Genomic DNA, 20,384 nt, shown 5'->3' on the forward strand with positions numbered 1-20,384 from the left:
CATGACTACATGCAGCAGATTTATTAGGTTCCTTTAAGAAAGCACCTTGAAGTCTCTGTGGACAAATGTTTGGGAAAGATTAAATGACAGTGGCCAGATCTTTAGCTGATGTAAATCAGCACAAGAGCATGGAAGTCCAAGACAATCTAACACCAACTGAGCTTCTTGTGCAGTGGCAGAAATATTTGGTAGCATGGACCATGTATTTCTACTAAGCAGGAAGGCAGAACTTGTGACTATTTTAATGGGGGAATGGTTAGACAGGGAACTGTGGGCCCTCTGAGCAGCTTGCTTTCAGTAAGGCAAATATTTTGATTCCCTAGTTGCACTCCTATCTTGCCTTGAAAATGCAAAGACAGCAAAAAAGAGAGAGAGGGTCACATATTTAGCAAATGACAGCAATTCTCCAATGATGATAAAAAAGCAGCTTGTCTGTCATTGGGCTCCTTTGGTCTTAGATTTTGAGATGCATTATCTTTGCAGAAAATAAAATGTAAATAAAGACTGAGGGAAAGAGAGGCCCTGTAAGCAACAGAAAGCCAATCTCAGAGGCTGACAAACTTAACCAAAGTAGAAGAAAAAGTCGAGTGCCTGGTACTCTCTTGTCAATGAAGTCATTCACATGCCTCCAGCACAAAGCACAGGGGAGACGGATACCCTTCCAAAGTGACAGAAGAAACATCTGATTGCATTCATCCTTAGAAAGCTCTGAAACCGCTTCTCCCCACTTTGTTTCCTTCCCAGATAGATGCCCCAAGTGCCAGAACCCATGGTCACAAAACCCTGACAGAAAAGTAACTTGCTGTGTAGACTGTTTGTGAATGAATGAAAGTTTTTGGAGAGTATATTGTGAATTGTACCAAGCAAGAAATTGCAAGTGGGTTGTACAGAACTGCTAACATGGCACCAGATCCCTACCTGTCACAGGGTTTCAATGTAATTCAGTGGAATTGACCCTGTGACCAATTCTCTGCTCTCTCTGGGACAGAGAGAGAAGAAAAAAAAAAATCCAGGGAATGAGAAACGCTGAGGCTTTGGCATCCTCGGTTAACACAGCACTTCAGCCCACCAGGTAGATTGGTTTTCTACTGGCACTCTCTTAGATATTTGCAATAGATTCCTTTGAACTTATTTCAGTATAATCAGAGGGAAGGAATCATTTAAACCCAAGCATACCGTATGCCTCATAGGGAACAGGAGAATGTTTCTCCTTTTTCCCTAGGCCCAGATCCAACAAAGCACTCAAGGGGACTATACTCGTATATTTAAAAGTTAAGCTCATGCTTATGTGTTTGCTAGAGTGTGCAAACCCCTCTTTTTCTCTCTGCCTTCCCATTTTATCTTCTAAAAGGACCCATACACACAGAAGCTGCAGGGAATGCAGTTCATGTCTTTTGTGATTAATGAAGAGACAATTCTTCCTGCAGTCCTAGCAAAAATGACTCACTTCCTTACTTTGATTGTAAGCTCTTTGGGGCATTGTGTTGTTTTGTGTTTGTATAGCAACAACAAAAAATAATTTCTGGTGCAAAATTGTGCATCCAAGGTGCTCTGTGGATACAAGTAAGTGATGAAAACCAAGGTTTGATTACCCAACCAACCCTGTCAAGTCCAATCAACTTAAACTAGCAGTAATTGTAAGTCTTGAACACCCAGGTAAAAGGTTTTATGGACTTAGGCAAGCAATTCCAACAGACATTCAGAACCAGCTCTAGACTTTTTAATATGCTCCACTCATTGTAAAAAGGTTATTCATCCTGGAGATTTTATCACTTGAGATGTGCTCCCCCACGTTGTGCAACACAGCGCACATCCTACAGGTCTCTCTCATCTATTTCTTTCAGGGCATAAAGAAGACAAATGTATAGGATGAAAGGACAAGAAAGAGCCAAAAGAATACCTGTAAAATGAGACTTGTGCTAAAGGTAAAAAGTCTTTTCTATTGTACTGACTCCAATAAGACAAAAATAAGACTAGTTTTTTTTTCTTTTTTTTAAAGAAGGATATGGCATGTGTCATGTTGATTTAGACTTGAGGATGTCAGGAACTCACAAATTTTGGTGCTGTGCAAGGCAAGAACTGCCAGGCTGCGGGCATCTATTAGCTTTCTCACATTGCACTATCATGATGAAGATCAGCAGCTGTGGTAGGGTAGCATGTGTTGCATCAGGTAAATTTTTCCCCGTTATTTTCAGGTGCGTGCCCCTTAGGCCACATATCGTATTCTGACAAGGTATAATGCAACCAGACATGTCTTACAAACTCAGGGATAGAAATCAGGGTTTAAAAAACAAAAAAACAAAAGGGTAGCATAAATCATGAAAGCTTTTCGGGAGCTGAAATCTCATCAGCAGAACAGCAGTTCACTCTATGATAGGGTCCAGTTTTGGCCAATACGGGCAAGGCGGCATAACCATTTTACAAATGAGTGCCTCATAATGCAGCAAAAAAATCAGCCCACAGATACACCCATGCTCCAGCTGTAAGGAGCTCCAATCCCAATTCCTCTCATTTCAATCAGATCAAGTTGGAATGAGTCCTACTGTCTTGTCACATCAGGTTTGCATCAACACATGTAATTCCACTGATGGCCATCTAAGTTTATACTGGTGAGGTGAGAGGAAAATCAAGTCCAATATCTTCTAAGACACATCTAGATTTACAAATCTGGGGAGAACATACTCATTTCCCTAGAGGAACTGAGTTTCAAGGTCTGACATGATGCTGGAGAGGGGCCTGCTTCCTCTGCAATAAAATTTGTACTAAAGGACCATTTATAACAACAAGGAAAACAAACATACAAAAATACTGTTATGTTTAAAAAACAAAACAAAACAATAATTAGCTTATTTCAGAAATCCACAAACTTCTCGTTCTTGAATTCAGTCCGTTTTTACTTCTGACTATAGACACAGTTTATGGGACACAAACTGGCCCAGCTCTGCTGGCATCCACTGAAGCTGAATGGCACAGCTTCATTAAAACCATTTATACCCCACTGAAAATCAGGCCTGTATCTCTATCCATCTATCAGTGGTGTTTCTGAGCCATGGCAGCCCTCACCATTTTATAAATACATCCAGAAATTAAGGTTCAGTTTGAGATCCCCCTAGCGACCTCTGCTCCTCAGCCTCTCCTATCTTTGGCGGTTTGGGAATATATTTGGCGTAATTTAAAAAGCATCATCCCATTCATTGGACAATATCCTGCATATTATGCAGATTCCTAGATGATAATACGTTAGCACACTTTAGTGACTGAGACCAATTTTAAATTACATTAATGCAAAGTTAACAGGGATCATTTGAAGCTGCTGGATGATAGTAATTAAAACGCTGAGATCTCAGAACCAGAACTTACCCAGAATAGAGGCGGTTTTGGGTATTCTTCAATCCACTGAGCCCAGGGCCACGAACCAGTGATAAAAAAAAGTTTTAGCTTGTTGACACTTCCCTCTTCCCACAAGATTTTGCTGTTCTCACTGAAGTAGGTGGTGTGACTTTTTTGGGAAGTGATGGCAGAGAGTGTTCCTTCTTATCCTCCATCTTCAGGAAGAAATTAAAACAGTGCTATTGAGAGCTTATGTGGTCTTATCCAGCTCTCTTCCATTAAAGCCTGTCAGTCAATCACACTTTTTGTGCTATCGATGTCAATTAGACGTTGACATGATTTTCTGTAAGAGAACTCAGTCTATTGGGAGAAAAAGTCTATGTATTGCTTCCTGACGATCAGGATCCAGTGTTTTGTATTGCATGCTCTTCCGAGCAAAAACTGCAATTGAAATCCTTGTTCAAAAAAGGATCCTCTCAAGCTGGGATACTTAAGATACATCAGCTTCTGCAACTCATGCCATGCAAGGGAATGATGCGACAGCCCAAATGACCATGTGACTGGGACAGGTGCCACCACAAGCCCACAGCAAGGCTCTATCTTGTACTTCTGGATCTGTGCTGGGATGCATTAACTGCTCAGTCTCGGTTACATAAAGCAGATTGTTCATAACACCTAAGAATAAAATCAGAGAACATTTTCAACCATCAATTCAAAATTCAAATGAATCACCACTAAAAAAGTGCAAAGTGTTTTAGACAGTTAATGCACCAAATAAATGCATTGACAACTGCTTATTAGCCTCAGTGCCATTTAAAATATAAGACAGATGAAGAACAGCAGGCTAAATGCTTTGGCAGTCCGATGCATTCCAGCTCAGAACTAATTAGCTGGTGTCAAGATGCAACCAGAGTTTTTTTTCCTGTTAGGAATTATTAAAACAGTAGTTCTTCCCGGCACGTCTAGATGTATTGAAAGAGCCATGGATATTCATAAAACAACTTCTGAAATGTCATGTTTCTACATTCTTATTTACTAACTGCTTCCATAGCTATCAAAACTATTAATGCCAGTCTTGGCAGTTTTCCTCTAAAACAGCAGGCCCCCATCCATAAGACCTTCTTTCTCCATCAGAGTAACACCAACCTGCTTTTGCCACTGCAGAGAGGCAACCGGAAAGTCTGTATAGAATATAGCCATACTTTCTGTTGGTTGCCATGACCCTAATAAAAGCCATCTGAACACTGTTAAGGCAGTGGAACCGACTACACAGGGAAGTTGGGGAAACTGCTTCATTGGAAGTTTTCAAGGGAAGGCTGGATAAGCATTGGTCAGAGAAGATTTAGGAGCAACACTCAGGCAGGGAGGTTGGGTCGGGTAACTCAAGAGTAACTTTCAACCCTATTTTTCTCTTAGTTGTTCCTTTCACTGAGCACAGTAGAAAACCCACTAGCTTTGACGAGGCCTATGACAGTCTTTGGATTGAAGACTCACTTGATGGCAGCCACTAACCACTTCCAGCATATCAGTGGTTGGTTCATGGCTATCATCGAGTTATTTTATGTAATCACAATATTTGCCAAAAGTGCAGGAAATATACTTGTGGGTATGAGTCTGCTACTCTCCCATTTATAAAGGGCATTTGATGCATAGAGTACTGTGCATCAGATCTGGAATTCTCTTTTTACTTTCTGCTTCTATTCGCTGAAAGTTAGGTACCATATCAAAAGTTACCACAAAAAAAACAAACATTTTGTTGGGTCTTTTGCTGGTGCAGCTGCCTTACATTTACATTAGATTACATTTATGTCCTCTGTAGGGTTTATAAAGCAATCACCAAAGATAATTAAAGACATATTCTCCTCCAACTGATTTTAAAACTAGGTCATCATGTTGATTTAAATAACTCAAATTATGCCTGTGAACATTTAATGAAAATAATAACTGCAAGTTAGTAACAAGCAAAGACAATGTATTGCTTCATTCCTATCTCATTTGATATTTTTTATTCCCAGTTACAAAGAACATTTCTGAAGTTGTAATTGGAGTGTGTCCCCCCCTTCCCTCTCTTTTATTTTAAGATTAAAAAGAATAAGAGGCTCCGGTCATAAAACCTGAACAATCAAAATAAGGCAGGATTCACAGTTTGACTCAGTAAAAACCCATAATATGCATTTAATTCCTATTTATCCTGCAGAGGATACAAGAATTACACTCTACTTTCCCTTACTCTGAAATCTCTCCCGGTGAGGTAACCAACATTTAAAACACTAAATCTGCCTACAATCCCAGAAGAAACTATCATAGAAATCATAGAAATTAAGGGCTGCAAGGGACTTTGAAAGATCAAGCCCAGCCCCTGCTCTGGGCAGGAATACTGCTGAGATCAACCGATCCCAGCAAGCCCAGTCTCCTCTTGAAGACTTGCACGGCTGGGGACGGCACCACCTCCGTGGGCAGTCTACTCCAGATTCTGGTCACTCGTACCACAAATTAGTTTTTCCTTGCTGTCAAAGGACGGGGTCCTTAAGGATGGCTGCATTCTCCTAAGGCCCCTTGACCATGCCAATTTGGCCAGATGGGCACCCTCAGCTCTCTCTCGCCACACCTTTGATGAGAAATATGAAAATAGGGAGCCTGCCTTTAAGTCCTCTGGGACACGGTCTGATGGACTTACTGAACCCCGTGGGTTCCCGGAACCCTTGTTTCACAATGGGCATTTGGGGGCACCTTAGCCTTATGGGCTGTACGCGTGGCTCCAACCATCCCTTTACCATGCCCCAAGCTTCACAGATGGCACTGTCATTGTCTTGCCTCGGCCTCATTGTAATTCGGCCCCTTGCCCTCACTGGGCTCTCCGCAGCCCTGTCTCTGAGCCCTCTCTGGCACCAAGGTCTCTACTCTGTAGTGGGCCCCAATGAGGCCTCCTCCTTCCCCGACTAGCCTCACCCAAACCACCGGCCTTATAAAACTTCAAACAAAACATAAGCCCCGGGGCTATAACTTAACATAGGCTACCGACGGTGTGCTCTGCCCCGTTCCATTGCCCGGAGCAGAGGTGAGTCAGGCCTCTTTCCCTTCTCACCTCAGAGGGCTCCTTCCCCCTCAGCTGCCAGCAGAGACCTGCCTCCCGTCGTGTCAGCCTGGGGTTACCTGGGCCCATGGCCCCGCCCCTCCCGCCAGCCAACCAGGTGCAGGTGTGGACTAATTCCCGCCTTAGCCATTTGCCATGGCCACCTGCCCCTGGGCTCCCGCCTGGCTCTTCGGGCTCTCCCCAGGCAGGTCCTGCTCTTCTAGGAGCAGGCACCTGAGTGCCCTGCCACACTCACATCCAACCTGAAACCACCATCTACCAGTTTATGGCCATTGTTCCTTGTCATCTCTGGGGATACCCTGCTGATCAGTTTTTCTCCCAGCTCCCAAGATTCACCCCTTACATACTTATAATCAGCCGCCAAGTCCCTCCTCCTTCAGTCTTCTCTTCCCCAGGCTGAACAGTCCCAGAGCCAAAGGCATAGTTGCATCACAGCTACTATAATGCATAAGAGGCAGTGAGGTATACAGCATGAAACAAAGTTCAGTCTTCTGGGATGTATTTTCTGACTCTGCCAATGACTCACAGTACGACTGCCTCTCACTCACCAAACCACAGTACCCTGCCCCCCTGGGCCATGATGGTGCCCTTCACGCCTCACCCACAGCCTCCCATTCCCTGTCCCTGCTGGTGCCCGTCACTCCTGACAGCCATCAGAGGGCTTAAAAAGAGTGGGAACATGACCGGGGAAACCCAGATATATGGTAACCCAATCTTGGTGGCACATACACACTTGAGCACAAGCATTAGACAGACAGACAGATTAAGCCATTTACGATATGAGAATTGATGTTAACAGAAGCAATAGTTCTAGGTTTGTTACAAACAGGGAATTAAATGATGCTCTTTGCTTAGAATCTGTGCACAGGACAAGAGACAACAGGAAGATATAGATGGGAGAATAAAAGGCAACACTGAGACCATATTGGACAGCACAATAGACAGCACAGTCCAAACACAAGATTCATAAATGGTTATCAAGCTGGTTGTAGGCACTGCAGCAAAATAATTGTTAATTATAACTCTGGATACTCATGGGCAACCAAAATACTTCTCCTTGTCCTTACAACATTAGATAAATCACTGCTCAGGTTCAAACTTCTCTGACCCCCTAAAAACAAAGTAAACTTCCATCGTTGGTTAGTAGGGAAAAAAAGTAACCCAAGAACAACCATTAGATTGGTTACCATTGTGAAACTCTCGGAACTTATGCTATATCCAAATATAGGGCTTTTGGGGGGAAAGGTATATACATCCACGTAAGAAAATCTGTTCAATAACAGAAGCACATTAAATGAGTGAGGATTCTTTTACTCAAACTTGGAGATTTATCTGAGTTTTCTCAAGAAGAGCTAATTATGCACAAATAAAGTATGGATGCTTCCAGTCACATCCAGCATCTAGTCATCTGTCATAGCCAAGGAAGCACATTCAGATCAGCACATCTTCTGCTCCCTTAAAATGCAAATCAGGCAATTGCTTCTGTTCCAGCTGTCAAGCCATTTAATAGACCTTTACATGAGCTTCACACAAAACAATGATTGCTCTGTTTGCCAACAACAGTGACAGTGCCGCCAGGTTTGAACAGGGAACATAAGTGTTGAATTGAGTGCCCTCAGGACTTTTTCACCATGAGCACCAATTCTAGTCTTGTGTAACACATGCCATTGCCTTGTGCAGTGTTTCAAGGAAAGCACTGACTTTCAGTGGGGAAGAAGAGCTATTATTTTTTCGTGTTGGTTTTCTATTAGTAGCAAGATATACTTGCTTCTGTTCCATTCAAAGACATTAAGGAAATAATTAATTGGAACATGCTTTGCTCACCTGATTGTCCATCTCTGTAGGCCATGTTTAAAGTTTGACTGTCAAGTGGCAGAAATTTTAAGGATTTGTATGAAGTTTTGAGAAGATTATTTACATAATCCGTTCCTTGGAGAGGACACAGAGAGACTACTTCAGCGATTGTAAATCAGCACAGCTTCACTGAAGTTGTGGGGAGCGGTAGGGGATGGGGCTGACTTATAACATCTGAGGATCTGGTCCTCCTTTGAGGAGGAGCCAGGATGCTACAAATGCTTACAAGTAATAATCAACTTCTTTCAACCTGCAAACCCCCAATTTAATCTTCCTTCTTTGTTCCCAACAAATAACTTCAAATTATGTTTTTATCTTTTCCAACCCATGTTTCTTTCTTTGGTGATGGTGAGCAGGGGGGAGATAGGGGAAGGGAAGGTATGTGTTTGTACATACGTAGAAACAAATATATGAATAGTCTTATATCAGCACACATGGGGAACAGGCTGTTTTCCCCAGTGTATGCTATATGTTTAGCAGAGTCCTCATCAACCCACTTATATTCAACACATGTGAGAAACAAGGTCTCTGTTCTCATTCAAATCAGCAGGATCTGGTGCTGTCACAATGGCTTTCCAGGGTTGCAAGATGGTGAGGTCAGAGACTCAAGAGACTTGAATTATACTCCTGGATGTACACTGATTTGTTGGGCAACCTGCAGCTAGACCACCCTGTCTTGAAAAAGTATGCGCAAAACACTAACGTCGTTGGTAAAGCACTGTCATGGATAGATGAAAAGATCCCTGCACTCCCATTAGAACAAGCGTGAGTCTGATCCAGTGTGGACAGTCATATGTTCCTGTGTGCTTGGGGGAAGTGAAGAGCAACAAGGGGTAAAATTAAGGCTGCTGCAGCCATAGCATAAGTTATAATGTACCTAGCATTTATTCACCTGGTAAAAATACATAGCAGCACTAATTGCTATAAATATTAAATGGAACAGTTTCCATTTAATCTCATCAAGGTCAAGTAAAATTTCCATGCAATATAAAATTTTCTACAAACTAAACTGAAGCTCTATAAATTGCCAATTAAAAAAAGAGTTAAACCCATGGACCAAATAATAATCTCTTGTATACAAATCAAAACTAAAGTTGACTGGATGCTACTAGCCACAGGGAAGCATGCACACATACTATTTGTTTCAGAAGAAGTATTAAAAGGGAATTACAATTATTCACAGGCTCTGATGCTCGCAGTGTGTTGCTACTGTGTGTCTGTTGCATTGCATCAGCATCCCAAACCGAGCCGTGTACCCTTAGGGGAACTTGCGACTAAAGGGGTTAGCAAATGGGCAAACAACCGATTCTCATGCAGGCCACCATCAGGCCCCCAGTCCATTCTGTGAACAGTGATGAGCCGAGGCAATCATTCAAACATCTCAGTAGAGAAATTATGGTGCACTTCCGACGTTGTGACTGCAGAAACAAACAGCTGTATCTAGAAAATTTCTGTGAATAACAATGTTTTTTGTCACCAATCAATGTCGACTTTGAGAATGGGGCAAATGGGTTGATATAGCCTCACAATGGGGCATGTGGCCTACTGTTTTCCGCCGGGCAGAAGCCAAACTGCTAGCAGCTAGGACAGACTTCTGATGGGCAACGTAGTCCAATATGTCAAGAGCCACTCAAGCACCAGGAGTATTAGATGCTATTTCTGACTCCACTGCATACAGACGTCGGGCAAGTCCTGTCATCTCCATGTGCTTTCATCCCTTGTCTCTCCCTGTAGAACATGTCCCAAAATGAGGTCACATAAGAGACTTAAATCCTGGCATTTCCTAATATTTACATGCTTGACTGTGCAAACATAATAACCTGTGTGTGCGAATGTGCACTCACACACATATATGGACAGGTCTGTGTCCAAGAGAAAGACCACCAATGCAACGTGGTTTATCCAAACTCTAAACCTTCTTAGCTTTGTCATTCTGAAATCACTTCTTCAGGCCTGCCTTTTATACCAGAGCAGATTTCTGCCCCCACATGACCTGTCTATGAATAAACATGGTAGCAGATTCATGTCTACTCATCCCAGGGTATTATTGCTCTTTTGCAAAATGATCTGCAATAGAGAGTAATTAAAAAAAAAAAAAGTTGCAAACCTACATTGTACTCATTAGGCTGAGTCAATACAATGCACTTTAAGGTTACAAAATGCTCTTTAATATAATATAACCTCATGTTTTAATGAGTCTTTATTGATAAAGGAGTTTTGTTTTATTGGTTTTCTTGTACTGAAATGCAGCTCTACTGCCATACCGCTGCAGCTTGCACTTGGAGACACATCACAATTAAAAGGCTCTGCTCCTCGATGACCCATTTCAAGCCCATTTTAGTGAAGGGAAAGGCTCCCACTGACTCAATTGACTTTTGACGTAGCATCTGAATTTTGGCTCTAAGGAGATCACTACCAGGGGCAGCTTTATGGGTTTGTGTGTAACGTACAGTCAACTTGGGCTCCCACCTAGGATTTTACCTTAACCTATCCCTGCCATATGCAGAAGAAAATAAATCTGTAATTTTTTATTTTTTTTTGATGGCGCTTTATGTACAGCTTAGCTAGCACAGCAGGGAACCTAAGCTAACATGATTGCTAAGGCTGGAAATACAGAAACAGTGAGGACAGTGCTACAGTGGGAATGTTCCTAGCCAGGTAAGGCTTAATTAGTTAAACTGTAATAAACACCATCTAGCCATGATACGAAGCAATCAAATTCTTTCACACTACTGCATAATGATCCCCAGGCCCCTTTGATAGTGTCTTCTTGATGATCCCTAAAACAACAGTATTGCCCTCTATCCCTGTGAAAAAGAGATCCCTTTGCATGGCAACTTCAGCCTGGAGTGGTAGATTTAACTCTTACCAAAAGTTCAGTCCATTTAATTAGTAGCTAATCATACTCAGGACCTAAAAAGACCTACTCTTGCTGGAAAAAGACTCTCTTTAGAAAAGTGTTGCAAACTCTACTGTATTTGTCTTTTAAACTAGACCATAGAAAGCACTTGGGCATTTTTCTGACTTAAATTGACAGAAGGATGGAGTAGATTGTCCTATTCCATCTCTTACGACTGCCTTTCCCATTACGTTAAGTGCATAAAATTAACAATGAAAACACAATTTCCAACTAGAAAGACATTAGTCAATTGTTCTAATTAATACTTGACAGGCTAATGGTAATTAATTGGTGACTGATTATACAGCTCTTCGGTGTCAAGTCAGTTACTAAATGCTGCATTTAATGCATGAAAAAGGAGTGACTTGTACCTCTATAGCGGATGGTGTGGTAAATTGGTTACATATTAATTGGATTGTTATAACTTTGGAGAAGTTGTCAAATGTTCAGCTAATGGTGCCATGCAGTGCCAAGTGAATTCACATCACCTTCCACTCTCATCACAGCCTTCGAACTGCATGGCAGACTATTTTGCCATCCAGAAATAAAAGCTTTTGTCAACTTGGAGGGGAAATAAAGTGCTCCGAACTTCATCAGGAAGAACCCAAGACCTTTCAAGTGTCGTCAGGAAAAGCTAGAAAGAGATAGCCTCACCGACACTAGAAGAGCAAGCTGCTTAGTGATTAAGGTGCTCAGCTGGGAGGTAGGAAACTAAAAATCCTGAAGGAGGAGGAACAAACACTTGAACGTTGGTCTCCAGGAGCTGATCCCTGGACAAAGCCAGAGCAAATACCCTTGCCACAGATCCCAAAGAACTGCGCATCTAGAGTCAACTCAAACCAATGTTGGCAAAAAGGTTGGGCTATTCTCTCCTTTTTAGCCATTGGGAACCTACAGCAAGAGAGACACGAAGACTGAGCTCTTCCAAGTCATTGATTCTCCTCATTTCTAACTAAGATCAGTGAAAACTACCTGTGCTCAACACTTGGAAAAAAAAATCAAGTCACAAGTGACAGTCAAACAGCTTATGGCAGAGCAAGGAACTTAATCTCTTTCTCTTGATGCCCAAAAGCAGTGTTGGACCAATAAAACCACCATCCTTCCTTTCTCTTGGCCATAAAAGAAAGCTATTCCAGGAGGCCCTATGATCTGTCTCATGTAAAGGTAAAGGAGTTTAAACAACATAAAGTGGCTAAACCTGTGGGTGAACAAGAAATGATTCATTAAGTGTCAATAATTTAAAAGACCAAATGGTTTGTTCTTTAAAAAAAAACAAAAACAAACAACCCCCCCCCCCCAAAAAGTAATTTTGTTATTTGACCTTTCATGATCCTACAGTGGGTCTGGCCTACAAATCAGACCATTCTTCACTTCATCATGGATCTAGTATTATTCTACATCACTAGGAAATAATAAAATCATATAAAAATAAAATCACAAATATGAAAATATATTTAAAAATGTGTTGGAAGTTAGATCCCAACATTTTTTGTAATATTTCAAAATTCTGGCAAGAAATGCTGGGATTATGAATGGGAATTTCTCAAAAAAAATCCATTTTATAGAAAATTACAAGAATATTTGTTTTTATGCAGAATGAAAAAAAAAATCAAAGCATCATAACTTCTTCTGAAACCAACTCTGTGATTTTGAAAACCTAATGTATTTTGTCTCAGGTAAGAGAAATCACTGAGAATTAGAGGCAGTAAAGCCTCAGTTATAAAATTGTCCAAAAATTACCTGACAAAATATTTTTCCATCATAAAATGTCATGTCATTGAAATAAAAGCTTTCTACAAGAATGTGTCAGTTTTGACAACATTGCATTTAAGAACTTGTAAGGAGGAATTTTGATGATGCCAACATGTCCCACTTCCGCATTATCAGACTGGAGTGTTTCCATTTCTTGTTCTCAAAAATGGCTTTTCACTCCCTGCCATGCTCTTTCCCCACACAAACTATAATTAGGTCTCCTAAAGAACCAGTCTGATTTTCCAAGTATTAAGTACTCAGCAGTTCCCATTGACATAAATGTGTTTGCCATTTTTGAAAATCAGAATGAGGACAAGTGAGCTAAAGTAATATCTGTTACTACAATCACTAGACATAAAGGAGTGCAAGCTGGGAGAGAGTTAAGGCACAGATTTTCTGACTTCCCTGAAGCCATGTTGTCCCTAACCCTAACTCCATTTCCACTAAGAAATACAATCCTCCATTAATTCAACTACTGGTGAATTTTTTAGATGATAATCAGACTGGCACTGATAACACAGCCATAAAGTGAAGCCAATGTTTTGAATGAACTAAGGCAAGATACTTCACTTGTCCATGCCTTGGCTCCTCACCTTTGCCCCGTCTTCCTTATTTGTTCAATTCAGGTTGATGCCTATAACATGAATTTATTCTTAAGGAAGTTTTCATGTGGCACTCAGCAACAGGTGGGGCCACGGTGTCAGTTGGGATAACCACACAGTACCATCAAACAAATGGTCACACCTTCATTAGAAAACAAGAACAGCAGCAAAAACCATGGAGATTTTAAACAAGCCACTGTGATGCACAGTTAACTTTAAAAAGCAGCAGATTTTGTCTGTAATTGTCTTCTTGTCTAGGCCAAGTTCAAGCAGTCTGTAAAACTTGTATCTCTTTCTGTGTGTGTCTATTTAAAGAAAGATCTGATCATAATTAAGGGATTTCCTCTTGCAGATTGGGGGAAAAAACCTACCTGATCTTGAGCTCTGTTGAAAAAAAATATATTTTTTTGCTCGTGGGTCTGGGAAGAGATTAGCTCAACTCAGTGGAGAGTTCTGTAGGGAAAATCACATTTAAGCATTAAAATACGTTATTTTTCTTTTTGAAAAAGTCTCTCGCCTATTGACTGGTTCTGCTGCTTGATGCAACCAGTGACTGCCACATATAAAATAGCAGTAGCTCCCAGGAAGTCCTATACTTCTTCTCAGATCTAAGCAGATGCAGCAAATAAAGAGTGGCGTCGAATGCTAACATACAAACATAGCCGTACACTGTCTTTCAAAGTGGATGCTTTCATTCTTGGAGAAATGGCAGACTGGTTATACTAAATGGTCCTGGTCTCTGTTAACTTGTAGAAGATGTGGGGCAGACAAAACAGAAAGCGCCTGCCTGGCTGAATTACCAGTGAGTTTCACTCCTAGATCCAAGTATAAATTTTCCAGCAGAAATGTCCATTCCTTTTCCAGCTTTTCAGTGTGTGTGTGTGAGGTGGGGAATGGTTTTTGCCCCTACCCCTTTCCTCTTCTACAATTCCCCCACCCTATTTCCCTCTCTCTATTTAGCTAGTGGAAAAGGATTTTTTTTTTTAAATGCACAATTTGTTAAAAGTTAACACTTCTAAGTTTCAAGAAAGGTTAACCCACTGTAGTTAATAACCAGATCATGAACAACTCCATGCTGACAAATCACAGGACTACTTAATTTCTTCTCGACCAGGTTGAATTTTTTGTCAAAGTGTGTAATTTTAAAGTTTCCCTCCCACCCCAAAAATTCAATGGCAACTTTTGAAGAAAATATCAACCTATCTGACAGTTAGCTTGCATCTTTGGCTCCTCTTCTGGTGCTGACAAGGGAAGCATTTAAAGCCAAACGTTGTCTCATTCCTGCTGGAGAGACCCATGCACCTTGTGGAAAGCAGATTTATAGCAACTAATTCCTTTTGCATAAACACTAAAATTACATTGTTCATAGAGGAGCCTGCTGTATTCCCATAAAACAAGTTTGGCAAATTTTAAAACTCCTGGGGAAAATGCCAGAATTCAATGAAAAAAATAAAATAGTGTCAGCAAACAATCATTTTAAAACAACCGTGTGCCTTCAGTAACCCAGCATGTTTATCAATTTTATAACCCATGTCAGTATTGACAAATGTTAACATCAGTATGACATCAACAATTTTAAAGGGAAAGGGACATGTGCTGGAGAAAGGACTTGCTGCTGGAGTGACATGAAATGTATCTACTGGCTTTATTTCCCCCCACCACTGGAAAAAAAAAAATTCTTTTCATAAGAAAAAATATTCTTAGTGAAATACTGGACAAAACATTTACTGTGATGAATCATAGCTGAGGATTAGGAAAAAGAAAAAATCATAAATTAGATGGAAATGGCTTTGGAATTCAGGGTTGCTCCGGAATATGTTTTCACATTGGTAATTTTTTCACTGGAAGACTGCTTCACACACGGCCACCGTCTGTTCTTATCTCCTCAAGACTCTGCTAAAGGAAGGACTGAACCCCCTGTCTTGCAGACCTCCAAAATGAACCTCAGTCTATCACTGGAAATGTGTCCAGCTGCACAAACACAACTGCTGAACCTTATAGTTTCATAGTTTCCAGGGTTGGAAGGGTCCGGAGCAGATCATCAAGGCTGACCACCTGCCATGGGCAGGAAAGAATGCTGGGGTCAAACGACCCCAGCTAGGTGGCTGTCTAGCTTTCTTTTGAAGACCCCCAGGGTAGAGGCAAGCACCACTTCCCTTGGAAGTTAGTTCCAGCTCCTTGAAAGCAGGAGTCTGAAAACTACTGTTCATGTAGCTACAGTTTGCAAACAGGCAAGATGCATCAAATGCACTGGCAACACCAACCAACAACCACAACTGCTAACTGCACATCTGGCCCGGCTGCTTTGGGGGCTAGGGTCTGCAGCTATATCTTAATTTGCACTCGCGTGAAAAATTTCAAAAGGAAAATCTCTTCTGAGGCAGAAGTATTTAGAGAAGAATAAATGTTAAGTGTATCTGACAGGAAGAGAAATGCTTTGCACAGTCCTTGGCCTTATCAAAGCCTGGATATTATGTTCAATGCCAATCCAAAAATGTTGAATTCTAATTCCCAGGAGTTTTAAGGTGAGTCTCAACATGTCCCACCATGCTTAGTCCCTGATTCAGCAAAGTGTTTAAATGCAAGTGTGTACTTAGCAGGCTTTGCTAATTTATGGCTTTAAAAAAGAGCCCGGGTTAGAGCCTGTCAAAATATTTAATGAAATACAGCTTTGCCTAACCAGAAAAAAGGCTATGCAAGTGAAGGTGTGACTGCAGCATAGACAGAGTTACAGAGACAGGGACAGTTTTATATCTATATCACTGAAGTACCAGTACTGGAGAAATGGTATCTTTGACCTTCAGCACGGACTAGCAAGAGGAATAAATGTCCTCAATATATTTGAATACATTGATCTTCAGCATACTGAAGACACGTTGCTGCTTACTCCCCTTTGACAGGGATTCTTTAAGAACCCATAATAATGATGGTGGTAATACTAACCCTGTCCTGACAGGTAAAAATCAATAGGAAGTTAACTATAAAGTCAGGTTTTTAAATAAAGTTGTTTCTTACTTTTGTTGCTCCTAAGTTTGAAAGCAACTACACATAATATCTCAAGACTGAAGAAAAAAAAACCCACAATAATTTTACATTGCCCTAAACAGGGAGCTTTAAACTTGCTCTGCATCCTTCAGCAACTGTTGCCATCTGACAATCATCCATACCAGTAGCTCAGGTGACCTTCACATGGTGACAGCCCTTAAATGAAACTTCCAAGTGATACTTGAGACACCCGGCTCCTGTCCTTTAGCCCCAAATCATGCTTTGAGCACAGATCTTAATTCATCACGCCCCACGAAGATGCTGCAATGATTCTTTTGCTGATCTTTACAGTGGGGATTTGTCTAGTTCAACATCCTGGCTGGATGCTGATAATCTATAACCAATGATTTATTTATGCCAGTGATGAATTTTATGGGGAGATTATAACATTTTGCAGACTGATCTTCTAGTTTATACCTTGGACCCACATTCATAATTACTGCAGGTGCTCACTAAGCCCTGCCAGTAAGTTTTAACTAATGATAGGCTGATGGCATCACAAGCCTCATCCATTAGCTCCCAATTTCCATGCACCCACTACATAAGGGGTATTCTGATCACCCGTGGGTGCATTTAAAAGGATAAAGTGCACAAGACATCACATATGCCATGAGGCCATACTCAAAGCTTACTCAAAACCTTACTGAAGGTCACTACTCAACAAACCAACCAAACAAACACAAAACTAATTCTGAAACCTCTGCATCTCACCCCTTCCTGCTGGACCTGTTGCACTTGGTACGTGTAAATTATTTGGGCACATCTCTTGCCATAACAAGCATGAGAGACCACAATACCCTATGGGAACATGAAGCAGTTGATTGATGGCTCCCAAAAGACATGACAAAGGGCTTTGAGAATCAAAACATTCATTTTTAGAGTTGTCTCCCACCCCTCAGAAAATGACAAACTTTGTCACAGAAAGGAAACTATTTTCCAGCCAGTTCTGTAAATCACCACGCTCCCCTCATTTTGCCTCCTCAAACAAGCAACCAGTTTTAACTGCTTTGCGTTGATCTATTGCACATCTAGTCCATTATCTCTTAGCTGCTCATTTATGGAAGAAAGTATTTTAAGGCCCCTCTTCCTCCTCCCCAGCCCCACCCCCAACCCTCAAAAAACTGACAAACAAGTAATTCAATTTGCTCTTGGTCCAACTGCAAGACTGAGTGTGAGGTTTACAAGGTAAAATCTTTAAAAACATAGGATTTTTATGGAAACTTGGACACAGCCTTTGCTAATGTGAATGGCACTGCTACTCCTTTCAACAAGAAGAAGCACCGATCTAGTAAGGCTGTGTGAAGGTTTGAGTGCTGATTCAATTCGGAGGAGATTCGACCCAATTCCTGGAAGTCCTGGAATCCGAAAGATTTCCTTAGGGACTCAGATAGCTACCACAAGACTAGAGCTGTTTTAAGCAGCACCTTAAAATGCAAGATGCAAAAAGGAGGTGGGATGATCCCTGTGCTCACCATTCATTACATGTTGAAGTGCTGTGCTGTAGCTGGGGGACACAAAGAACAGGGAAATTAGATCTGCGTGGAGATTGCCTGCAGTGGGTTTTGCAGCAGGGTCTCTGTGCCTCCATTTAGGTTTTTCATTGTCCTTCTTAAGGGTCCAGTTCTACAAAGAGATTTGTACAGGAAAGCAAGGATTTGAAAATCAGCTTCATGGCTTGAAAGCTTGCTGTTTTTTTTCCAAAAAACAAGCGTCATTCAACAAAACACGCTATGAGTTTTACACGTTCTGCTGTGAACATAAAGCCTTCCCCAATCAAGCGGTCAATATACTCATAGCTGAATAGTTTGCCTTCTATGGGTTCTTAAAATTTTCAAAGCAGCAGATTCTCCACTTCAGAAAAACCAACACTTCACAGTCACTCGAGCACATGCTTATCTTGAATTCAGTCATGCAGAGGAACTGAAAGTGTTTGCGAAATTGGGCCCAAGGCTCACCAGTGAACTTAGAGGGGAAAAAAAAATAATTATCCTGGTGTCAGATCTCTCCCTCAAGGGTTGGTGAACCCCAGGAGACCCACATTGCTATGGCAGAGAAGGGGAAGTGTGCACATCCTATACTAGATCACCAGCCCCAGCCCCTGATTACATTCAGCAGACTAAATATTGAGCATATGAATATATATATATATATTTTAAATCAAGGTATTATTTTATTGTGGCAGTCCCTAAGAAACTCAGAGACCCGAGGTAATAAGTGCTGTCAAGTTAAGGAATTTAAGTTGCTATCCACAGGGCTTGCAGCCTGATCTCATGCTATCAGGTACTGAAACTAAGATTGCAATCTACCCACCTGGTAATATTAAATTGGATAAACTTCCACTGCAGGCAGCTTAATATACAGCTTGAAGGTGACAACAGCTAGTCACAACACATACAAAAACAACAACCTGTAGGGAGAATTTGTTTAAAAGATGAAAATCTCCTTCCCAGCCTTTCCCCTCCCATCTGAGGCTGTACAGGCAAATCTGAAGTCCACTGTATTTGACTTGGTTATTTTAATCATCATCTTTGGTTGGCTCCCTTTTCCAATCCGACCTGGAAAATAGCAAGCAAGGTTTGACAGCCTGTCTGTACCAGTATAAGAGGACCAAGTGAAATGGTTTCACGGGGGACTCAGATTGCTATGTACCCTGGCTGGCTCTTCCATGAAATGTCCAGGAGAATCACAGTTATCAAATCTCTCAGGGGGCCTTGCCAAAACAGCACTTGTTAGGGAATAAAGCTACCACAAAGTGATGTCAAGACTTCCAATCTCTCTGTTGAGGTTAATATGGCCAGAAGAAGGTTACTTTAAACTTACTTGCAAAAAGCAATTTCCCATTTTCTTGCCCCTTTGTTTTCCAACAGGTTCTACTGTTGCAAAACCATCTCCACTTAACACACAACATCAATGATTAATGTGTGGTAACCAGGTTTAATGCACAGCAGAAATGATGGATATAGAGTGGTAGCTTGCTTAATATAGTGCCAATACATCATGTTAAAGGTGGACTGTTGGGCCACATCAAAACGGAGAAAAGAAAGCATTTCTACAGAAGTGAATTTACTGGGCTGGTGTTTCTTGGCCTCCCTCATCAACCATGGGAGATATTTAGAAATAAATTGATCAGGGTTGTGACTGTCCCATTGCCCTACCCCATTTCCAGATAATGCAACCACCGAGGGAATTACAGGCTAATTCCTCTTGATTCATTTGTGATTGTGTCAGCAGCCTGGAGCTCCAGAATGAGCGGAGGAAGAGCCATAGGAAGAATACTTGAGTTGAATTTTATTCTGCTTCAAGAGGCCTTGCAAATAATATGCAAGAAGGGGAGAGGCAAAGCATCTACCCAGAGAGGCTGCTTCATGCTTTTCCAAAACTTGAAACCTGTGTGGATTTACCTGTGCACAAAGTGGGGGTAAAATGCTCCCCATCTGATCAGGTACTATTTACCTCTTAGATAAGATGCAAGGGGCTATGTCACCCGTCACTGACCATGACATAAAATGCCACATGGGTCTGGGACCGCAGTGGTTTGATACTGGGGTGTTTCATAAGCACGCCTTTTCAGTGGTGCGCATGGACACAGAAGGTGTCAGATGGCCAGAAATCAAACAGCCTCATTGTGCAGTAAAGCAGGGTAAAAATATTGACAGAGGGCACTAAGGAAGAGCCAAGCATGACTATCAGCCCATCACCGAAGGCAGGGTAGCTCTTCTCTAGAAACTTTTGGCACAGTTACCTCCCACTGAGATACAGCCAGGATCAGGGCAATTCTTTAACAGTGTAGGGTAACACCACCAAAGCT

At 41.4% G+C, this 20,384-nt stretch overlaps 1 long non-coding RNA gene across 2 annotated transcripts in view; it reads right to left on the minus strand.

Annotated features, from left to right (window-relative positions):
* Positions 1–18,950, minus strand: part of LOC132245755 (uncharacterized) — a 33,020-nt gene extending 14,070 nt beyond the window's left edge. The window contains exons 1-3 of one of the 2 annotated variants that reach the window (XR_009457472.1): positions 18,887–18,950; positions 18,049–18,199; positions 3,361–4,005 (exon numbers count right to left, since the gene is read on the minus strand). This is a non-coding gene — a long non-coding RNA (uncharacterized LOC132245755). Of the gene's footprint in view, positions 1–1,698; positions 4,006–18,048; positions 18,200–18,886 lie in introns of those variants that run through there. The other variant, XR_009457471.1, reaches the window with a different exon arrangement.
* Between the last annotated feature and the right edge of the window lie 1,434 nt (positions 18,951–20,384).

The sequence above is a fragment of the Alligator mississippiensis genome, chromosome 15 (genome assembly GCF_030867095.1).
Source record: "Alligator mississippiensis isolate rAllMis1 chromosome 15, rAllMis1, whole genome shotgun sequence".
Taxonomy (NCBI): Eukaryota; Metazoa; Chordata; order Crocodylia; family Alligatoridae; genus Alligator; species Alligator mississippiensis.